Genomic DNA, 22,376 nt, shown 5'->3' on the forward strand with positions numbered 1-22,376 from the left:
TGACGATAGTTCTAAAAAAAAAAAAAAAGGTAACTTGAAGATTAGCTTAGTGATTCCAGGATATAAACCCATCCTTTTGCAAGGGAGGAAAAAACTCTGTTCACACTGATGCCTTCTATGTATTGTATCAAATTAAACAGTTACGGTAAAATAGAACACAATGTTCAAAAAGATTTTGTTTCCATGAACAAATTATCATTTCTGGCCAATATACAACAAAACAAATTTATTTGCAATGTCCACCCATTGATACTGTGCCACATTTGACAGTTTTTCTTAAAGCAGTAGATATTCTTTAAATACTTGAATGAAGATAAAGTTTATAGGTGCTAACATTCAGTTTTCAAATAATTATAACTGTACTGAAGCTTAGGGTTTAGCACTTTTACTTGTTAACAACATGCTATCACACTTGTCATCCAACCAAAGTAATCAATTACCAAATGTAATCTCAGAACTATGAGTAGCTTGCTCTTTCAGAATTATCCTTGGTGTGCTGCAGTGCATGAAAAAAAAAAAGATTAGAAGTTTTGTAGTATTATTATGATACTAAAAGGTCTTTTTCCTTTGTTACAAGTGCTATAGAGGAGCTTATTTATGAAAGTATGCACATCACAGAAAACAGTGTTTCATGACTAGTATCTCTGCTGAAAGACTTGGGTTACTCACATTTGAACAATGTGTGTTCTCTGAAGCTATAGCTCTTAGTTTTGCAGCCTTCTAAGTACAGTAGGAAACACTACATTGTGTTTGATAATGGAGCTCTGTCATGCTTCCTTGCTGAAGTTTGCATTGCCTTAGGCTGATCTGGAAGGCCATCTGGAAATTACAACTGATTAATTAGCTGTGAGCCGATGATGTGAAGAGGGCAGATGGAAGAACACAGTACTTCATTGCTCCCTGCCCTGCAAGAGCTACCAGTCCAATACCCGATCCACATCAAGGTTCCAGTCTCTTTCCAGGAAGACTTAGAAAGATTCAGGTAAGTCTGCCACAGTAACTGTCTTTCCTCAGCTGCTTTTTCTCTCAGCCCTGTTCACTGGAGATACCAATGCTGACAAAGATGACATCTAAAAACCATGATGGAAGGCAGCTGACAACAGAGTGTTTTCAGCAGAAGTCCTGCCTTGCAATCCACAGCACTTGGGCAAAACCAGCCTGGTTTTACATTTATCACTCCTAGATGTATTCCCAAATGGAAAAGCGGGGGTATTATAAACCTAAATTTTGTCTAATAGAAAAAAGGCACTTGAGAATCCTCCTGGCCCTTGTATGTATACACCAGATTAACCTGCATACGTCACACATACATTCGTATTTACTGCCCATAATTTTCTGGCCAGAGATATGGAGGAAGCCCTTTACCAATATTCTGGTGTTGTAAGTAGCATAACATAAGTACTAAGAAGCAGTTTTAGACTGAGAAGGAGGGAAAAGCTATTCAGCTTTATCTCCCCACTGAGCCTTTTACTTGCCCTCTCTCTAAACACTCTAAGTAGGAAGGACAAGATGAAATGAATATCAAGTTATTCTTCCATATTTCTGAGAACAGACTTCCTCTCTAATGCTATGGAATGCTATCCTTGTGATCAGCTTGAGTTTACAAAGTCAAGAGAGTTAGCTGATCCATTTGGCCTAACAATTGTGTGAATAATAATGTTAATTAAAATAATATCAGAAAGATTGGAGATTTTTTTTTTTTTTAAAATCACTCTATTTTTAATTCTCCAGTTTAGGAAGTGAGATGGTCTGAAGACTAATAGAGCACATAATAGAAATGGTAAAGATATTATTGCTCTTGATAAGGTAATTATATTTTGGAGTTCCAGCCATGAACAAGCACCACATTATACAAGGCCTTATGTAATCACAGAGGAATATCTGATACAAGCACTACAGCAAAGCAAGAGAGGCACAGATTATTTATTCCATTTCTAGTTATAGCTATGTATGAACTACGCATAATCAAGCAGCTCTTCATTTCTTACTGGATGCAATACGACGTTGTCATAGATATCCTAATGAAGGAAGTCAAAGTTAGCTTACAAAGTATATTTATGCAAAAAGCAAATTATTCTGTCATTCTCTCCTTACTATTTTGTCAGCTACTTTTACTTGAAAATTAAGACAGATAAGCAAAGAGGTATCATCTTTGAGAAATAGCTTTTTCTGCACAAACAGCTTCATAGCATACCAGCTTAAATTTAAGTCTTACTTCAAATTTATTGCTGATGGAATATATATGTAAGAGCATCACTGAAAACTGCACTTTCACAAGTTTTCCATGAAACCTAATAACTTAAGATTAATTTGAGATCAACAACATCAAATGCTTACCAGAAGGTGGCTGGTTAAGAGAGGGATGCAGAATTATAGCATATTTGCAATTAATGTTGAGACAGAATTTAAGACAGAAGTTCTTCAATAAGCATATTTACAAATATTTCATTGTACTTGGATTAAAATGGTACTTTGGTCCAGATTAAAATATAAGGCTCAGTATTTGTTCATCAAATCCTTTTTCTCTCCTTAAATTACTTAAGAGCCCATGTTTTGACACACTGAACTCCTGACTAGAGACATTAAAAAAGCTACCTGATGTCCGCTCCAAAAAATCCTTCCTCCCACACTGAAATCTGAAAACAGAGTCAAGTCAAACTCTGCCAATTTTTCTCTTTTATACTTGCTGACATCAGCCTTGCCACTTTCAACTTGTCAAACAGCCTACTGACTAGTTATTTTAAACCAAATTGTAAATATTCCAGGAGTAGCCCAAAGGAAAGAAAACACAATATATCTAGTTTGCAAAACCTTTCCAGCTCATTATTTTCCAAGTGGTAAGTCTGAAGATCTTTACTTTTTTCCCCAGTAGGATAAATGACATATGGACTCAAATGTGAGCCCATACATTAAAGGACTTCAGCTCTGCCTGTCCGTAACAAGGTTAGAAGTTCAAGGCTCCTGATATTAGCTAACAGCAACATACATGTATGCATAATCTTGTTTACCTTTCCCTCCTATTCTTCTTACCTCTTCTTCCTTCTCTAAACCGTTTCAGTGCCCATGTCTTGACATATTGAACTCCACAGGTTAGGCTGCTTTTGATTTGCGAGGAGAGTTACAATAGTTAATTACAGACCATGGTCTTCTGTGACTCAAACATTTTGCATTTATAGGCTCTTGATATAGTCCAGAGCAAGAGGCTAACCCATATTTAATTTGTCCAACACGTTTCTGGTTAAAATTCCATCAAATGGGTGACTGGAATCCCTCCGATTCAGCTGGAAAAGTCACTTTGAAGGAGGCGTTTATTAGCAACATTTGCCTCAGTCACAACAGGAGGCCCTGAGGGCCTGGGGAAAATCAGTGGTTGCTTATAATAGTCAAAACTAGCTATTCCCCATAGGATAAAGTGTCAATAATAGGTTAGAAATTATTATTTGGAATTGATTTTACAGCGGGTATAAAATTAAAGAAAATGAGGCTGTTTCTTTAGGCAGCAAAGGTCTGTGCTTTGGAATGCCCTCCCGCCTGACCGCCACAGCCACAACCCCAGGAAGCACAGGGAGGCTGCAGCAGGGCTTGCCTCCCAGCCAGCACCCAGTGCTGCACAGCTGCTCCACGTAGAGCGTGACTAACATAGCTGAGGGCCCGCAGCACTTAGCACAATTAAATCAACAGGCTGTAGCTCATTCCTCCAGCCTGACAGGCAAAAACGCACAAAACCCAGATGCCTTTGCTTTCTTCCATCTTTATGTTTGCTGGAGTGATTTTTGTGAGTGTTTAATCCTCTCTGCAGCCCAACGTTCACATGAAAATGTAATCTGCATGTGGTTTTGACTGAAAAAGTCCTAAGCTAGAATATCATTAACTCACAGTCTTTTCAAGTGATATATTCAGTAGTTAATTCTGAGGGTTTTCTACATTAAAATGAGAAACATTTTCAGCAGTATTGTGAAGGAATGTGTTGGGCAGCCTGTAACTACCGGTATTTCTCTTTTCTTGCAAATGGACGCTCTGGAACACCTCTACAGAGCCAGCCACAAATTCCTTTAGCAGGAGGAGCACTGTCAGACTGCTTCATCTTGAGGAAAAGATATTCTGTAGTCTTCTATATTACGTTACTCTTGAGGTCTTTTACAGCATTTTACTCTCTGTACTGTCCTGACATAGCTTAGTAAGAGAGTCCTGCCATATCAGGCAGACTATATTACTGTTGTAAATGTGATAAAATTTTTCTTTGCAGAACACAGCAAAGACCATCCTTAAAAATCTGTGTAATAAGAATGACCTTATTGAATAGCTGTATTAAACAAAAATGTGAATACATTCTCTCTCTTTGGTGTCCCAGCCAGGCGTGGTAACCCTAAGTTCCTCTTGTTCAAGCCAACAATTATTATCCTTTCCTGGTTATTTCACTGTCCCTAGAAAATTTAATGGATACTGTTCTCAAAAGCATTAATGTTCAAAGGGTTTGTGGAACTTAAGCTCCTCATTGACAAACACCTCTAAAATTTAGCCTAAGCTTAAGTCTCGAAATGCTATAGGCACTTAGGAGCCAAAGTCTCAGGGAAACACTGATACTCACAACTCCCTTCTGAAAACAGACTAGCTCATAAATCACTGAACATTTTGTTAAAAAAAAAAAAAGCGCTACATTTTTGCCTTGTTGTAATCAGGTACAAATCCACTAGTCCAATTGGACTTATTCCCAGCAATATCAGGTCTAAGCTTCACCAACCCTATATAAAACCTTGAATGTATAAAATTTATTTTCAATCCTGTCTTTTTTTCTTTTTTTGAGGTAGTTGTGTGGATTTTCTTTTTTTTAATTTCATTTAATTTTCCATCTTTATTCCCTTCTCTCTTTGTCTCCTTTATACTCCCCTCTTACAGTCTTATCTTTTGTCAGTGTTTCTATCTCCATTAATTGCCCCTTTTTCGTAAGACTTCAATTTTTAAGCATGTTAAAACCAGGAAAATAGGACTGGGTCTCATGATGAACACAGTATTTTGAAAGAAACCAGACTGTATATCTAGAAAAGGTTGGTGGTGATTTCTTTTTCTTTGAAAAAAAAAGGTTTACTGCTTTACCAGTCTCAAAAGGTCCTCTGGATCTGAAGGTGGAAACCAGAGTGCTCTTGATGGAGAAGGCATAAAGTGCATGGCCTTAGTGAAGAATAAGATGATGGAATATTTGACCACACCAAAATGTATTAGCCACCAAAATTGCTTCTAAACCCGTCAATGCATTGCCTTTTTCTCAAGGGAATCAAAGAAACATTTGCATACAGGAGGTGTTTAAATAGATGTTAACAGAACATCATGGTTACTGATAGGGGCCTGTGAGCACCACATCCCAGTGCTAAGTTCTTAATGTTTGACAGCCCTGTATCAGCCCATCACCCAGCTCTGTCCTGAGCTTTCACACATGAGGTGGCTGGATCCAACCAAGAGCAGAGGAAAAGCAGAACTCTCTTTTCATGCACATTTGGGAGTCCCAGGGATACGAGTGCTAATACAAAGTTTTTGTCATCTGGCCCTATTTCACAGACCTTGATGTGGCCTTTCTTCTCATACTATGCTTGCTTAAGGAAAAAGCATGTCCTGTACTTTCTCTACTTGTGAGTTGCAAACTAATTGTTAAATCTTTGTGACAAATGTGTTCTTATTCGGTAGTGGGGGCTGTTGGCCTGTTGATACCTTACATATGTCTTATATTCACCCTCATTCTCTTCCCTAAGCTGTCATCGGACTACGAATCTCAGAGCTGGGGGGACCTTGGTAAACTTTCCTCACTGTCAGGGTTAAGCAAACTTTGAGAAACTTTGCTGGCATAAATACACATCTGACTTCAATGCTCAGCTGGGATGAAAGCTGGAAGTAAAAAATGGCTAGTTTTACAACTATGATACAAGTATCCTTCTCCTACCATACACAGAAAACAACAAAAAACCTATCCCAACTTGCTCCCTCGCTCGCCATTATCAGTGCATGTCATGTACATTACAAAAAAAGAAACAGCCCTTATGGGACCATGATTTGATTTACATCATCACATAACCAATACATTAAATAGTTATTGGAGATGATTTTTGCCATGTCCTTGCTGCAGTACTTTCTGATGAAGTGTGCACAAAACACACATCTGGTCTATAAGCTATGGAAACATTGTGTGAACCATATGGTAAGGGCTGATGAAAAAAGAGACCAGTGAAATCTTCAAACCTAAATACATTTGCCAGAGTTGGGGGTCTGATTCTGGTAATAGCCAGTACCAAGCTGGGATAATGTAATTAAAAAAGTGTGATATTACATGGGTCCAAACGTAGCAGGAGATTCCAGTCTGAAACCTAACGTGCTACATGAGATGCTGAACTTCATTAGGTAAAGCTTCTAACAATCATATGACACTTCTAAAAAAATAACTTACCAATACAACCCATGACAGTGTGAAACTGTGTAAGTTTCCATGTCTCTTTTTATAAAAAGTACCAATTTAAACAGATTTTGCCACTCTTATGAAAAGAAGCTGCTAGGTTTCTACCTGGGATTAGGATGTCTGACCAGCATATCTTTGAAAATACATTTTATTTTCATAGATATCTTTGAAGTATAGCTTTGTAGCCTATTTTACACTTAGGTATCTCTAAATATGATATGAATAATTTTTCAAGTAACCTACTAATCTACGTAGTTACATTAAAATAGTTTGGAGTATTTTGGCTGCTTGGATTTCTGCTGAAGGAGATAAACCATTAACAACTTTCAATTATGTAAAATCAGTGTCTTAAGGTAGCTTTCCAACTGTTATTTTTCATTATTAATACCAAGACTCAGGTGTATGTTTTCAAGTTTTCAGTTTGATTTCATATATATGATTATTTTATTTTTTAAATAGGAGCAGGTAGCAGTGCTGGGTCCTGGTATTAATTACACATGGAAACAGAAAACCTGAAGTAAACCTGGTAGCATTTTAAGAATCCAGCTATTGTGAATTCATCTGGAATTCATTGAGCTACCCCTGGCTGTAATGAATTCATGCTGTATTAGTAGCAACATCACATGTACGCTAATAGATGTTCTACTGAGATCAGTATTACTTAATTGACTCAAAGGATTAGTTTAAGATCAATTTTCTTTTAACTATATTTTTAACATAGCTTTCTACTGAAGCACTGCTTCCCATAAGACAAAAAGAAGACAGCAGAAGAAAAACATGCATAAGAAAACACACAAAATCTGACATTTTTGTCTCCTTAGGAAAGATACAAAATCATTAGAATCATATAGTCTATCCTCCATGTAAACAAATACATTGTGTGTGTTTATAAAATAATTTTCTCTGTGGGAAACAAAATATTCAACTCTCCAAAAGTGAACATATGCAGATTCAAGAGAGGTATTAAGATGCATCTGAGTAAAAATAACATATCTTACTTAAACTGAAAAAAACTGATGCAATCAAACTGTTTGTAAAGAACTGAGCAGCATCATCTGCACATTTCTGCTTTGTAAGGCATGCCAAATAGGAGAACACAAAAAACATGCAGAAAATTTTGTTGGTACCAGTTGCATGACTGGGATGCAGTAAGTAAGCTTGGATACCTTGGGTTGGAAAGGGAAGATATTCTTAACTGTTTGCTATGTCTTGTGAACTGTACCAGAAATATCAATGTGACCAGCATTACCCCTTTTCAACTTAGGTCCTGTTCGCCAATAAGTTTTTATTTCCTTCCTGAGTTAGCTGGCTAAGATGAACAGACTGGTCAGACATCAAAGCTCAGATCTATTTAACATCATCAATCAGCACATCTAAGACTGATGAGAAAAAAAACAGGTCTTCCTGAGTCTACTGGTTCAGCATCACTGAATAAAGTATAAAAAGTAAAAAATAAAGGACTGGTAAGCTCACTGTTTCTCACGTTTTTATGCCCACCTCGGCAATGTCACGAGTCAATGCTATGCCAAAGGAACAGTGAAATGCAACCACAGACACGGAAACAAACGTGTTCAAAAAGAGGCCTTGTCTCCTAACCAGCCAACAGCCAACTATCTGAATGTGCAGGTGCAGAATTAAAAGCACATGACTGAGAATTTTGTTGAAAAAATCTTGCAATTCCAACTCATATTTCTACCTACTCTCCTTCTCTAGAGATCCTGGAGGAAAAAAAAAAAGGCATCTCTGTTTTCCCTGTACTTTGAAGATAGCCTGGCTTTCTTAATTTTTTCTTTAAAGAAAGAAACCACTGCAGGGAAGTGGCAAAAGAAAAAAAAAAAAAAAAAGAGAGATAAATAGGGGATATCTGGTTTGGACAATTCTACTTTTCTCAGATAGTATATTCCACCTACGGACAGCAAACCTTAGAAATCAACATTTCTTACATCAAATAGCTGCACTTTCTTATCCTTTTATTTCAGATTATCTTCCTCCCTGATTCTATCAGTCAGTAGCAGAAAGCTCTTAGCAGAGTTTAGGGCTGTGGTCATAAAATAAATAGTCTGAAGACCTAAATCAGTATTTAGAAGAGCTGCCTTCTTAGGAAGCAAGATTTACACATTCACTTATCGTGTGTGTATTCATCTGTCTGAGCCATCTCTCTCAATAACTTTAAAGCTCTGCCAGCCCCTTGAAACAGATTTATCAAAACAGTAGGTCTCAAAAGATGTTAATTTTCTACAGTTTTCAGGAGTGGGGAGAAAGCTTACTAATGCCCATGTGGGAAAGGAATGATGTTTCTCAGTCCTTAGTAGACATCAGATAATCCAGACAGGAGAGTATTGTATTTGAAGTAACTGCAAGTGAAAGCTGCTGTTTCAATCATTTGTAAACAGAAACTATATAAGCACCAGAATAATTTATTGCAAAATAAATACATTTACTATGTCCTAAGTGCAGAAAAAGGTTGAAAGAGGTTTGCAGCTTAGCAGACCCCAGTGAATCCATTTCTGAGGAATTCTTTGTCCTGTGGATTTTCTAGAATCCTCTTCAATTCCACATGCCTCCTTTTCTTTCCTTTTCTCAGTTCAGATTATCTGGCAATGCTTCCAAGGATGCAGTTCTTACTGCTATCATCTCTTTCACAGTGACTTTAATTTTAGTAATCATAAGGTATAGCAACATGTAGCAACTTAAAACTTACTACTATGCAAATTCAACAACAGCTTTTGTTCCTGTAGGTTGCTTATCTAATGTCCTAAAGTTATGTTTGTGTGGACCCTTTAATCAGCTTCCAAACTCAAAAAACCCCATATTCTGGCAATCTGTGCCTGCAGGACATGTGGCCTACCCCAAGCTCTGAAAAACAATACTGAAAGTGAAATGGACAGAAACGAGACAAGCAGGGGGAAACAGGCACAGGCAGTAAGAAGGAGGAGAGGCAAATGTGAACCCAGGCTCCTCTCTGTCCTCTTCAGAGATAACAGCTGAAAACTGATTTTTTTTTTTTCTTGTTTTCAAAATTAGTTATCTGATGGAGGCAATACTTTATACTAATCTGTTTTTCACTTGCAGTTACTTCAAATACAGAGGTACCAGCATCTCTTTACGTATTCTGCATTCCTCAGTGCTTGTCTCAATAAATATCCACAACTATCCTTCTGTTGTGGTCCAAACTGTACTCTGGACTTCAGTGTATGATGAGGAAGTTCCACTCCCTCGGTGGCATCGTTATGAAAACACTTGCATTTAAGGGAAGTATCACAGCAACAAATGGTGTGGTTTTACACTAATCATCTACTACATTTCTGCATACAGGAATCTGCAAAAAAGCTCAACAGGGAGGTCTGCCAAGTGTCTCCTGGGATAGCCTTTGTGCAAAAGGGGTACTTTAGAAGTTAATTAGAGACAATCTGGTTTTTATACTGAGTTTAAAAAAGGCAATTAGAGTTAATGGGAATTCAAATTATTCTCATTCACATTTGTTTGATATGGTTACTATTATAATTCAGTTTTTCATAGCAAAACAGCAAAATGGACATTAAAAGTGACTGAACAGCAAAAGAATCCCACTCACTGGAATTCAATTTTCTTACAGCAAACTTATCTCTTGTGTAAGAGTTGTGAAGGCACTGGGGATTAATTAAACAGCGTAAGAAAGATATACTGAACATATGGACCCAACAGAACTACAGAACTTGCTAACGTTTACCAAACAAATCATTCACACAGGGAAAGGAGACCTCCTTTGTGGAGCACGCTGCCTCATAGCATGTCTGTAAAAGAACCTTGTTACATACAGTTCCTTCCTCAAGCATACCCAACAGCAAGGAAACAGCCACAGTCTCCCTTTGAAGACAAATACACACATGCAGATTAACTGAACAACTGAACTAAAGGACCAGAAATTATGTAGCAGCACCAACCAAATGTTGTGCAGTCCTGCACTTGTCCAGGAGCAGCAGAAAGCAAATTATTCCACATTTCTTAAGTGCCACATAAAAACTCCCAGTTCTGGATCGTGTGTAGCCTTCTATGTTGCACTCCCACAATTTATCCTCTCACTCCCCTGACAAAACGTCCACTACATCAGTCCCAGCAACTGAAACAGTAGTAGCTCTGAAAAGGCACTTACTCAGACAAATGCCTTCTAACCTGGACAACACAAACAGCTGGGCAGTGTACACAGCCTTTACCTTTCCTGCTCTTACATACAATTCCTATCTGGAATGCACTCTACTGGAATGCTCTTGAGTCCTATTCAATCATTACTGAGGAAACTACCCCTTTGTTTTCAGTTCAGTTCCTACCTACCTACTTATTGTTCCTACGAATAGAGCAGGATGGCAAATAATTAGATTTAAAAAAAAAAAAAAAGTAAAGGTTTTTGTCAAAACGCTTGCTGAATAAAACAAACATTACATTTTGATGAAAACTGAAATCCTATGAAGTTCCAATGTCATTAATCTCAAATCCCTCTTTTTTCACTGAAATTTTCACATAATTGTATTTTCTGGTAAAACGGTATGTAGCCAGAAAATTTTCAGCTAAATCTGTCTTAATCTGTCTCAGAGGCACTGACTTCATACTCCAAAACTCTCCTATACTTTCCATTAATTTCATTTATGTGTGAATTTAAAAAACAAACAGTAACTCATGAAAACTTAAACAATTAGACTCTTATCCTTGTGAATGTAGGTAATTTCATTAACATTCACTATGGCAAGGGATGTTTCATTCTCAACACTTAGTCTATAGGACTGTGCTCTGCATTAAAAAAACCTAAGCTTGAGGCTCTTCCTATCTGAATGCCTCTATTCCTGTTCCCCCTTTCAGCATCAATAGCCAAATAGATTTACCAATGAGCTGATCTCCTCTAGGATAAAATACATTGAGACAAGCTGAACATAAAGGGGGAAGAAAATACTCTGCAGGAAATACATAATGCCGCTTTTATAACATTCACTGTAAACAAGCAGGCTGATGTGCTAGGCTTGTTTACTGAGAAAAAGCTGCTGTTTCAATCATTTGTAAACAGAAACTATATAAGCACCAGAATAATTTATTGCAAAATAAATACATTTACTAAAGTGTCAAGTTTTTATTAAAAAATAAGAGAAGTATCATGTTACAGATATCCTCTATTCTTGTTGTTTCTTGTGAGTTACTGAGAGACATCTGGCCTCATAGCTATTGTGCCAAAGCCTGTTCCCATTTACATGAATCTAAACGTGGTGTAACTATACTGGTTTCATTGTTTAACTGAGCTTGCCTTGCTGAACAATCCCACAGGGGAGAAATGAGATACTAAGCATCATTCCTGAAGGTATTCTGATGTGGGTTTTGTCATGTCATGACTCGGGATGAAGGCTTTTACTCCTTAATAATCACATGCAATGTTATATTGGCTGTGTTAACTTACCCAAGCGTTGAGGAGAAAGGGGAGACTTAGAGACAGAAGATTGTCAAGCCCAATACCCCACTTATCAGACACCCAGCCACGTATTCCATTATACAACCAGTTAGGACTCTTGCCACTACTGAGACACCAGAAAGGTGCAGAGTTGTTTGGTGTTTTGTTTTCTTGGACAGAAGCAAAGATGTCTTCACTTTACAAAGATGCCAAATTTTGCTGCCGACCTTCCCATTACCAGGTGCTGAAAGCAGCAGAACCACTGTGCTGTCACTGACACAGAAGAGGTCACTGAGCCTATCTCTGAAGAAAAAAGTAAACCAGATGCATCTGGCAGGCTTAACTCTTCTGTGGATCCCTGAGGTTTCCCCTGTTCTGCCAAATTTCATGAGAAAATGAAGAGACTCCAAGTCTTTCTATGGTGTGTAGAAGACGCCTGGAGCTGTGAACTTTTCAATAGTGCCAAGAGACAAAGGAGATCACTCAGTCCCAGAGCCTTTGTGCCCAAAGCCCGTAAGATGCCTATGGTGGACAACGCTCAAAGAAAGAAATTGCAAGGGTCGTAGAAAAGAGGAGATAAAATTTAAAAGATCCGACTGATTTACTAGGATTTTGAGGTTTCCTCCCTAGAGAAAAAACCCTGTTTGGTAACGCTGTTTATCCAGAGCTTTACTGGAACTTTTTTGTTAATGGTCTGGACAATGGGGCATTCTAGGAGTGTCGCAGCAAGTCGAGGGAGATGATCCTTCATCTCTACTCAGCACCGGTGAGGCCACGCCTGGAGTAGTGTGTCCAGTTCTGAGCTCCCCAGTACAAGAGATACGGAGCTACTGGAGAGAGTTCAGCAAAAGGCCACTAAGATGATTACGGGACTGGAGCATCTCTGCTATGAGGAAAGGCTGAGAGAGCTGGGAAGAAGCTAGAACCTAGAGAAGATCTCCATCTTTGGAGATATATATCAGATATTTCATTCATCTGGACATGACCCTGGGAAATCTGCTCTAAGTGACCCTGCTTGAGCAGGGAGGTTGGACAAGATGACCTCCAGAGGTCCCTTCCAACCTCACCCATTCTGTGGTTCTCTATCTCCTTCAAAGTGCTAGAAATAACGTGTTATTCATAAGTACATGTTGAATTACATGTGTAACCTTTTCACTTCTATTACCTGCAAAAAGCATCACAGGACAAGGAAACCAAATCCACTAAAGCAGGTGTGTGTGTATATATATATTTATACATATAAAATCATGTCTGAGATGGAATAATACAAAAGCATATAACACAGTAAATACAAATGAGGAATATTTGAAACTTGACTTACTTGTGACTATTTCACTGCCACACACCACGTAAATTTACACCTTTCCTGGTTCCTTACATTATTAAGAACTTTGTTTTTCATTTTCCTCAGATATAGACAGATTTGTATGATTTATAAAATCTGCCGGCAAACTGCTGCCAATTTTAGTATACACGTAACTTAGACCTGGTTTTAGTTTAATTGACATTTTGCTTATTTAAAACATAAAAATTGGCCACTAAGGAAAAAACACTTACTTTTAATAGGATCATGGAAATATTAGCAATGGCAGTCCATAAATCACTAAAAATGATTTTTAGATTCCCAGAGAATGAACAGTCAGTGTGTCAAACAGAATGGAGGTTTGATGGCGAAGGAACATGTTTATCTGGGAACAATTATTTTGCTTCACAAAAACGAGTCTGGTTATAAAGGGCAGTCCTATTCTAACATAAGCATGGTTTCTAGTGTTCCATGTCATAATACAGTAAACCAAATAAAAGAAAATTCATTCTCAAGCATATAAGTAAGTAACAGCACCTTTGCCAAATATAAGAAAAGACCAGCTCCATAAAATCTCATCTTAATGCTGTTAAAGATACTGTTAATTTGATGCTACAAATCTCAAGAGAAAATCAGTTCTAATGCCACACTCTCAGACAATGTCCTCCTCCACTCGAAGCCAATGAGAATAGGGCTGCAACCAGAAAAAAAAGGGAAAAAAGGGTCATGACAGGGTTGAACAGGGACTGATACTGCCTGTTTTAAGGAACATCAAGAGTTATTTAACACAATAGAAATACTCTGTATAAAGAAAGCTGAGGTAGCGCTAGATGGGTCAGTATTTTGTTTCAGACCAATACATGCTAGGTTTTATCCACACTAGGTTTCTATAACTTGTGGTCATTATTCATTAATACATGGGTTGGGAGATGTTTGTGAACTAGAACTTAATCAAGTTTTCCAAAATGCTTTTAAAATCACATCAAGAATTGAACTGTGAAGGTGAAAAGTGTGTCACTGCCTTCTCAGAAGGTCTCCAAAGGCAAGCATTGTCATCTGCACACAAATACAAGTTATTCCCTTGTCACAACAGCTCGGACATGAGCTGCTCTGTATCTCATAAAGTAGGTACAGTTGATTTTTATTAGCTTTAAACATATTGGAAGTTGGCTAAATCATGCTTAATCACTATTCATCTTCTCAAGAAATGAGGACCTTTTTTTAGTATCTAAATTGTTTGCCTAAATCTTCAAGAAGTCTCAAAATACTGTGCAGCCGGTAGTTTCTCATTTGGGATTTTTCCATGTAAATTTAAAGCCAATCACTTTCCAGTTCTGGTTGTGCTTATCAGCTGTAAAATTCAATTTATACTAACTACACATACCAGAACAACTCTCTCAAGCAGAGGTGGCTGATGAGCAGCGCCCAAACAAACATCACAGAATCTTTTACGAACCTGTGTTATTTATGGTACCACGACTACTGCAACCCCATCTTGAAGTAGGGGAAGTTGAAGAATGGGGTCAGGGGTAAAAAAGAGGTAACATGACACAGCAAGTCATGGGTGAATGAGAATGTGAGAGTAAATCCTGTGCTTCCTGAGCTCTAGTTTCTTGCTTACTCCTAAGAATGCACCTATGTGGAGGTCATCTCTGTCCAACTATTTTTGTTGCTCCATGTTTTAAGGTGTTACACAAAGCTTTTGTTTACAACACATACCCACCATTAGATCATGTTCTTTGGCTCTACAGCATCCTGTTTAATGTTGGAGAATATCTATGTAACATGTCTGCTACTGCTTCTTCCCTCCGGGTTTTTGTTAGGTCCAGTTTTGTTACTATCAGCATTTTTTTCATATTTGTCATGAAATATCAGCACAGCTATCACCAGAGATGGAGTAATCATGTGCATGTCCTCTACTGTCTGCAGAGAATTTAAGTAGGTTCTTTTTCCCTCTTTATGAATAACAATGCTATTTGCTTGGTAAATATCAGCAAGGGTAATGTGTAAAAAACCTGCAGGTCAGCACGGATTATTACGACTTCTAAATTCATGTGCAACCTGGTTGGCCAAAATGTGCCCAAGGACAGAGCAAGGTTAAGGCTGCTAGGGAGATGAAATCTAAACATCATCAGTGTAATGCAAAACGCGTGTGTGGCAGTAACCGGAGACAGCCATTCACAGTGAGATAAAGGTTTTGGCAGAGAGAGTTCAGCAATCTGGTCATGCTGTTGAGTTGAAAGAGCTACATGCAACTTTGGGCATGCTAAAGAGAACACAAAAAGATGCAGGGCATTTTACCTAGCAAATTAGTACAGGCATCCTGCAGCATTTTAGGAGGTTATTTAGGTAATAACAACAGGAGACATGTACCCCTAAAGCTTTAACTATGATCGCTAGGGCAACATGTCTTTATTATCATCGTTTCCTACTAATACTGTTTTGTGTTTTTTTAACATTGTTTACAATGAAATTGTCATATAAACAAATGCATCAGTCATCAAAAAGAAATATTAAAAGAGATCTTCTGTCATTAGTTTAATTCGGAGCAGGAGATCTCAGTAAGGTTAGATTTTACCGATACTGAAAAGCTTATGCAAAGTGAAATTATATGGAAAATAACGTATGTGAAACACAAAATAACTCGGCAGCTGGACTGCGGTTCTAGACTCACTTTGCCAGGTCTGACCATTAAAACTGAATCTCTTCCTTTTCCTTTCTGTCTTCAAATGGATTTTCAATTTCCTTTTGTTCTGTGGCACAGTTTCAACAAACGGATAAAGAATGTTGCCCAGCCAAACTAGCCTAAAGTTTGATGACAAGAACAATTCTCTGGGCATGGGAGATGAGGGTTTGGATATCTTCTGGATGCAAAAGTTATTGACCCTCAATCTTCTCAATGCTAGATGACTGTTTGCAGATCATAGTATTAAATAAGTGAGTGTGGGCATCACCATTGTCACATCTCTACAAAAAAAAAAAAAAAAAAAAAGAACCACCTCTCTTCTCTTTAAAATAGAAGGATGGCAGTAAGCAAGGCATCTCCACGGTAGAAGCTGCAGAAATGTGATGTATCTAAGCTTGCAGGATTTTTAAATCCTCTGTTAGAAACTTTGATCTAAACTGGTTAGCCCAAGTTCATACAAAGTCCCTGGCAAGCAAGGATGGAAATAAACAGAGCGCTGACTCCCAACTGCAGTAGCCACAAGGGACAGTGTCACCTTGCAAACATTGTACAGTCACGCTGCACGGTCCCTGCAGAGAGCTTCTAAGAAAAAACCGAAACCCTGGGCCAATATGTAGCTTAAGCAAAGAGCACAGCAAAGCAATGATGCCACCCCTCGATGCAAATGGATAATCAGTTATTACCCAGTGACTTCTTTTCATCAAGCAGAAGGTCTGCATAACCTTTCTCTCCTAACAGATTATATCACATTTCTGCAAAAACTGCAGTAACACTGCATTTAATAAAAATACTTATTTATATTGATTATATTTTTTTGCTCTCTCTCTGACAAATGTTAGATCATTGTTTAGGTTACCGCTTCATTACATGTAAGTCCACATCTATGGACTTCTTCATTAACATCTTTAAAGGCTTAAAGAAACTTATCAGATCAAAGCTGTGGCAAATCATTCAGCTAACGCAAACAAAGTACAACTTTGTTTTAGTTCAATGAATTTTCCTTAGTAGCAAGAGCGACCTGAACCTGAGAGTAAGTAGCTACTCGTGGTCTACCTGTCCACTAACTGTCAGATTACAACCAAAGAATAGCTTACCTTGAGCAATAATGCCATGTTTTCACTTAAATCAGATTTCAAGGAAGGGAGACTGTAAGGAACAATTAGCATCAAACTGCTACTCACATTACCAAGCCATCTGGTTTCCATTTTTATGCTCCTAGCAACATCAAATCATGAGGTTTGGATGAGGCCATTCATTGTGCAAGAGACACAGATAACTACCGTGAACTTTCAAATATTGTTCCACTCCTCTCTAGTTTTCTCCTAAAAATTTTGCCAGTGCTGACTAACACAACAAGCAGTGAACAGCATGTCCTTCTGGGCTCATTAATGACTTAGAAGATAAAGTGATTTTATTCAAATTGTACTAGCAAATCCTTTCTTCACTTGTCTTCCTAGCTACTTTGCAAATGGTCCCACTGTCTGCTCTTAAGTGACTTTAAGGGCAAATTCCAAAATCGTCTTCCCTGGTTTCTTAAGTGGCTGCCAGACTGAAAATGAATCAACAACTAAACTCTAAGAAACACTGAAATATTTATTTATTTATTACTTGATAAGAGTCACTAAAAAATAATTAAGAAGTAGCACATTTCACCTTACATGTGATCTATGTGATTAATTGAGAGGAAGGAGCTTCTTTACACTTAAAGCAGAATTGTATAAGCTTTGTTTGGTACCTGATACTTCCCATACCTAGCTCAATGTTGTTCTTGTGCAAAAACATCTTCATTAACTGCTTTTAAGCTACCAATGTTAGTAAACAAATTTTGCCCTGATTTTCAGATAAAGGTATTTTTAACAACCCATGTCACTCTTAGACTGCTCATGTTTCTTCCGCTACTAACCAGCAGAGCAGATGAGTTCTGATGAAGACATCACAGAAAGTTTAGAAGTCAGGCATTTGTTTCCATGCAATAGGACCAGACTTCCCAAGGTAGCCATGTGCAGTGAGAGGTGCAGGTAGGGAGGTGGAGAGGAACGGCTCAGGGTATAGTCCCAGTACATGTGGCCTGGGTGCCTCATAAAATATTTTAGCTCATCTCACTGTCAGGACATATTGATGGCCATTTGTTCTTTCATTTTTTTAAAGAAAGCTATGCATAAATTTCTCAAAACACATGAAGAAGGATGTTTTTCTTGAAATAAATTACATTCTTTAAAGAATTCCTCCTTCCATAAGGGAATAGATATCTTATTTAGAAAGTTATCCTTTACCATTTTCTTAAGCTGTCCAATACTTAGGAGAAAGAATATGAATATTTTGCATGCCTATTTTCAGTAATGATTATCGTTCTGACAACAGGGCACTCAACTTGACTGGAGATCTAACTGTAGAGAAAAATGCATAAAACCTCTAATTTTCAAGAGGAAATTAAGGAATTATTCATATTTTTGCTTCAAATATTTCTAATGCTAATAATATGCTTTTCACAATATATTTACCTCTTCAGTCAACATAATTCTTAGGAATTATGTAAGCTGTATTGTATTCCCTGCAACACAATTAATTGAACAAGCCCATCATGTTTATACATCAGAAGTGACACGATTAGAAAGCAATCACAAAATAACAATTGTCATCTAACATGTTGTAAACATACAATAGGATGCTATCAAAAGTCCTTATTGTACTATCAAGGTATACGGTACCACGCATCAAGGTACTACGCTACCAGTCTTCTGGACCCTTTGCTCCTCAGTATCTGATGACCTATTGACAGTCTAAGTCCCTGCTGATAAATCTGTTCTACTGTTCTTTAGAAGACCTGTTTTGAATTTAAAGCTAAACTGCAGTGTACCAGCTTAGTAAGTCTGAACTACCTGAGAACTCCTTAGGTTTCCATTAATTTATTAATATGAGAACTTCAGATGTGACAGGAGCTAACATGAACTGTATTAACATTCATTTTTCAAATTATCAACCTTCAAGTTGAGGATTAAGTAGTAAAGGAGATTAAGTTGTAAAGAGCTGTATTGAGTGGATTTCACATTACCTGTTAGCACTATAACATGACATCATCAAGCACTATGGAGTTTTCAAGGCATGGAAAGTTCATTCAAGTTCTGCTCTTTCTGATTCTGAAACAGAAGTCCTGTCTTTACTTGAAACCATTAAAAATAATTGTTCATCAGTTTAATTGTCTTTAGTGCAACAGCAACCAAAGGTAAACCTCAAAACTGGGCATCAAGTTAGTTATTTCCTTCATTCTGGAACAATGTTTTAAAAACTAGCAAAAGAAATGCATCTAAAACTTGTCTAAACTAAAGTACCTAACAGTAAAATGAACTCACTGTAGTTCAAGACTAAACTGACAGGTTGCAGATAACATATGTGCCTGGTGCCATCTCCCGGTAGTTTGGAGGTAAAACCATCACAAATATCTTACTAAATTTTTTCCTACCTATCTTTTAGAAAAATGTTAGGTCTTTGGGGAGAGTGAAAAAAAAAAAAGACAGAAAGAGAGAATTCAGTGTTGTTCCACAGAAGTTTTCAAAACTCTTAAAATCCTCAAATAGTTATTTCACTGTACAAGGTGGCTGGTATCCGGATGTAGCTACTTTCAAGCTAAATGGTGTTCTTACATTGGCTTAAATAAGGAAACATCAAATCTCTTTCACCTTCCAGAAAAAATAAGTAGTCACCTGAGTAAGTTGAATTTTAAAACTGATAACATTTAAAATGAAAATTAATTTAAAAAAATTTCTATACGGTGTTCAAAACCAGAATGAGGAAGTCCCTTTGAGAAGTCTACTCATCATATTAGAAGTTACAGTGCAGCTTATTAGCCCATACTGACTAATTTTTAAATCAATTTCTTTTAATTCTTAAAAGTCAAGACAATCTTTCCCAGTTGCACCACTCTTTCGTTGGTGTTGGTGAAAGAATACAGTATCATTATTTGCAAATATCTCATGGTTTATGTTTTAAAACATAGCATTAGACAAGTGGAAAATAAACATTATAGTATTTTGACAGCTGACACAAGGTACCTGTACTTATCCTGCAAACTTTGATGCTACAAACACTACTGAAAACAAACTTGACCAACAAAAAAAGAAAACAAAATTAACTTAGTAATAAAATGCCTGTGAAAAAATGCAGTATTTTACATTAATTCTAGAGTTAATTCCAGATAATAATAAATTACCAAAGGAATCCTGGATGAGAGCCATGAAGACACAACGCAAGGCAGTAAAGAACCTTACACACATCAAAGTGATTTAAAGATATGAAAGTGATTTAAAGCATGAGAAGACTTTAAAATAACTCTTACAGAAAGGAACAGTGATGATACTTGACTGTGCTGGTGGCCTACGTCCAGGAAAAGCTTTTCCTGGGAACCACTGAAATGTTACACCCTCCTATAGCACCAAAACTAAACTGATAAAGAAAAGTAACAGTTCCACCAAAAATCATGGAAGCTCAGCCAACTGAGAACTGCCTCACCCAGCATATGACCTACAAATACCAAAAGATGGGCTGAGGAAAGGAGGGAGCAAAAAGTCTAACCTGCAGGACAAGAACGAGCTCAACATCTGCCATGAGTGCTGGCAACTACAGGGATGGGCAGCATTCTAAAACCCTAAGGAGAATCAAAGTGATGCACAGAAAATAGCAGGGAAGAATGCAACAGGACTAGCTATTTCTATGGGTTTGTATGTATAGAATCTCCTCCTAAAATGTGGGAAGAAATTATTGAAAAGAGCTTGAGATCTACTAGAAAATACGAAGCACTAAGGCTCTGTTGGCCAGGGTAAGACTTCCTTTCTCTGGACAGGAAAAACTGGTTTTACTGAGGCTTAATATGACAATTTGTTAATGTGATATGAGGGCTTTTGTAGCAAACAGAACTTTCATTTTCTAGACTATTTTGCTATGCTGGAAGGAGAGACCTGTCCACATCATCCTGAGGGTAAAAAAAAAAAAAAAAAAAACCAAAAACTGGGAATGATCTCTACAAGTGAATTATGTCTTCTAGTCTACTGAATGACTATGGGAATGTGACCTGGGTTGCCTTAAAAAAAGTGAAGGCATACCAGTGATTTGGATTGTCCCAAGTTCATTGACAATTGCCATGGGGAAGCAATCATTAAATGTTGCATAGAAGCCAAGCTAAACAGGGGACATTTCCTTCCACAGAAAGAGAATCAAAAAAAATCTGTCATAACATCGAGCTGTAATTGAGAAACAGAGCAATGACTAAAGAATCGTAAGAGACCTAAATTAAATACAACTGGGATTTCACATTCCTTGTGAAAATCAATGTTTTAGCATGAGATAATTAAAGCAAGGATAGCCAGTTCCTGGTGTGCCAGAACATATAACTCAGCTTGTCATCTTCGTTCCTGAGAGTCCCTCGGAGTTGGTCAGGAAGCAGGCTGTCAGCCACACAAATCGTTCACTAACCCACGGCACTCTCCCTGCTGTTCTCCCTTACAAGAGCCCCGCAGCCTTCCCTGTCATGTAGCTGGATGTGCCCGAAACACAAACTATAGGCATCATCATCATCATGTGGAATGTGCCCATTCAGTAATATGACAAAAAGACTTATGTACACATGTCCCTGTTGCACTTGACTGGGCTATGGTCAAGTGGTGACTGCAGATTAGTTATGTGACAGATAAGCACACATTCCTTGGGTGCCTCGGTTGGGGGATATTGGATTGACCTGGTAGAGAAGCTGAGTGACACCGACCTAAATGAAGTGAAGAAAATGAAGACAAGCATTGTGGAGCTTAGGACTTGTAACAGAGAGACAAAGATGAGATAATCGGAGAATGTGAAGGGAAAAGCAGCAAACACACACTGTCAAATAACTAAACCTTCATGCAAGTGAATTATTGGTGGGGGGAAGGAGAGGAACATCTTGATGATATGAGAAGAAAAAGAGAGGTGAAGATGAAGTACATTCCAGTAAAAAAACTACAAAGGTTAAGAAAATAAAGACACTACTTCACGGACTTAAAAGACTGAACTAATGAATTGGCCACAGAAAAATAATGTGTTAAAAGACAAAGGAAAATATTGGGAGTTTATGAGAAAGGAGAAGTATTGAAAATATGCAGCTCTCACCATTAGATTACATTGCAGCATATATAAGAGATGCAAAGAAAAGGAGTAACACAAGGCAAAGGTGGTGTTTGTTGGTTTTGTTTGGGTTTGGGTTTGGGTTGTTGGGATGGGGGTTTTTTCAAGGGGGCGCGCACTTCGGGGCAGAAACCAGTGTTAACTGCAATACAGAACTGGGGACAGAGAAGTGATCCAAAACTCTGTGAAATACCATGCGCCAGGTTCACTGAAGGGAGCGTAGAGCTTTAACAGAGGTACCGTGGATTACCACCGCCTCTCAATACCTGCCAGATGAATCTTGGGAGAAATAAAAAGGATGCAATTAAGTCTGCAACAACAGATCTTTAAACTACCTACACTGAAATACAGTGAAATGAATTTGTGGTAAACCAAGAGGCATTTGGAT

General features: G+C 37.8%; 1 long non-coding RNA gene across 9 annotated transcripts in view; it reads right to left on the bottom strand.

Annotated features, from left to right (window-relative positions):
- Window positions 1–22,376, bottom strand: part of LOC129206108 (uncharacterized) — a 156,429-nt gene that overhangs the window by 132,273 nt on the left and 1,780 nt on the right. The window lies entirely within an intron of this gene.

The sequence above is a fragment of the Grus americana genome, chromosome 4 (genome assembly GCF_028858705.1).
Source record: "Grus americana isolate bGruAme1 chromosome 4, bGruAme1.mat, whole genome shotgun sequence".
Taxonomy (NCBI): Eukaryota; Metazoa; Chordata; class Aves; order Gruiformes; family Gruidae; genus Grus; species Grus americana.